Below are 2,187 nucleotides of genomic sequence, written 5' to 3'. Positions count from 1 at the left end.
CTGAAAGCCACCGTCTCACACAGTATGTTATATCCCTCGGGCAAACTGTCTCCACCATTAATGACCACCAAAACCAGTGCAGCTGAAAACCTGACCCCTCGTTCTCAGGTAACATACATCCAAAACTTACATCCAGGGATTGGGTATACCTTAAGACTCTTTCACAGGACGAAAAGTCACTGGAACCTGTCTGGACTGTGCCCTATCAAGCTCTCCTGACCACTCCAACATTGGTAAAATTTCATGGCTTCTCCCTGTGGATCCATCTTTCCAGAATCAAGACTGCTTAGTCCACAGATGAGAAGCCCTCCGCCAAGCACAGCGTCGAGCCATTCGAGATCTACACCTGTTATTCAAATGAGACTCAGGTGATACACACTCAGAGATGTAGAGGCCCATGAATCTGGCCAATCCCTATTCTCTTGTATTCAATCATTCTATGATATTATCTTAGAAAAACTCCCTAGATACTTTCCTCCCAAAATTCTCATGATTCTCCTTCCCAATTCCAAGACTTCATTCTCAACCTTCTCCTTCAGGGTGACTTCTCTGAATTTACTTGGTCAGAAATCATTACTTACTTGGAGCTGTCCCTGCCCTTAATGTCTTGCTCTCACAATAAAATCATCACCCCTTTTTGGGTTGATCTTTGTTTTTCTCATTGTAACCTTCTTTCGGTATATATCAAATCCTAAACGTGGATTTCTATGCTCACATATTTGGCTCTAATCCAAAATAGTAAAAAGACCTGCCCATTGTGAAATATCACTCGCCTTCTGCTCTTCTTATATTGTTTGCTGTCACTTTCCACTGGTAATACTAAGGCTCCCCTAAGGAGGCACAATACCTCCTCCAAACAGCCAATTCAACCTATTCCTCCAATTGTTGGCTATGCCTAGATGCCTCCTGGGAGTGGCCTGGATCCACTTCCCGGGCCCTAAAGAATGGACCCTGAATGCTCATTTTGGCAGCACATATACTAAAATTGGAATGATACAGAGAAGATTAGCATGGCCCCTGTGCAAGGATGACACACAAATTCGTAAAGTGTTCCATATTTAAAGAAAAATAAGAATGGATATCAATAAAGGCCTCCTTTATTGTTTATATATGTTTATTATATAAATATAATTTATATTATTATAAATAGTCCTCAAAACTGCTCACCTCCTTCACTTTGGTTACAACCCACAAAATGGGGACCCTGCCAATTCTTTCCCCGAAAAACTCCTCATACATGTCACCAGATGTATACTTTTCTGGGAAAATCATACTTCTCCTTTCCATCTAAGATCGCACCAGAATGGTCTTTACATCCATATTTTGACCAACATTCTGTTCGTGATTATTTATGTATTCTCTAAGAAGATGGAAACTTTCTCTCCAGCTCCCCTTTGCTTTTTTGAGCTCCCACCAAAATTGCCTTTAGCATCCACATTTCAGTCAACAGTTCCTTCTTCTCAATCTTGGGTTTTTCTAGCCCGTACCTCAAACTCTTCCAGCCTCTACCCAGTACCCAGTTCCAAAGGCACTTCCTTGTTTATAGGTATCTGTCACAGTAGCACCCCATTTCTCAGTCCCAAAGTCTGTATTAGTCAGCTTGGGCTGTCATAACAAATACCATAGATGGGGTGGCTTAAATGATAGAAATTTATTTCTCACAATTCTGGAGGCTGGAAGTCTCAGATCAAGGTCCAGCAGGGTTGGTTTCTGGGGAGAGATCTCCTTGGCTTGCAGGCAGCCTCCTTCATGTTATTTCCTCACATGGCCTTTCCTCTGTGGCATGCTTCTTTTCTACTCTTCTACTCTTCTTATAAGCCTACCCATCCTACTGGATTAGGGCCCTACCCTTATGACCTCATTTAACTTCAATTACCTCTTGAAGGCCCTATCTCCAAATACAGTCGTACTGGGAGTTTGGACCTCAACATATGATTGGGGGAGGAAGGGTCACAATTCAGTTCCTAGAAGGACTGTATACAACATACAACTTTTTCTAAAACACAACTTGATGAAAAGGAAACAAGTATTTCTGGGGTTTAGTAAATGGACATGAATAGATAGCATGATTTCCTTTTATTATAATAAATTATTCCAGGTGGTAACCAATTATTCTAGCTAGTCAGGTTATTCTAATTAGGTACCATTATTAGCCACAACGAGGTACAAATCTATGGTTCAACTGGT

General features: G+C 41.3%; 1 non-coding gene across 1 annotated transcript; it reads left to right on the top strand.

Annotated features, from left to right (window-relative positions):
* The first annotated feature begins 955 nt into the window (after window positions 1-955).
* Window positions 956-1,062, top strand: LOC116634154. The gene has a single exon (XR_004299868.1). It is a non-coding gene; the product is annotated as a U6 spliceosomal RNA (small nuclear RNA).
* Window positions 1,063-2,187: the final 1,125 nt, after the last annotated feature.

This window comes from Phoca vitulina, unplaced genomic scaffold (genome assembly GCF_004348235.1).
Source record: "Phoca vitulina isolate PV1807 unplaced genomic scaffold, GSC_HSeal_1.0 scaffold8, whole genome shotgun sequence".
Taxonomy (NCBI): Eukaryota; Metazoa; Chordata; class Mammalia; order Carnivora; family Phocidae; genus Phoca; species Phoca vitulina.
The sequence above is the reverse complement of the archived record's forward strand: the minus strand, read 5'-3'. Positions and strand labels throughout refer to the sequence as shown.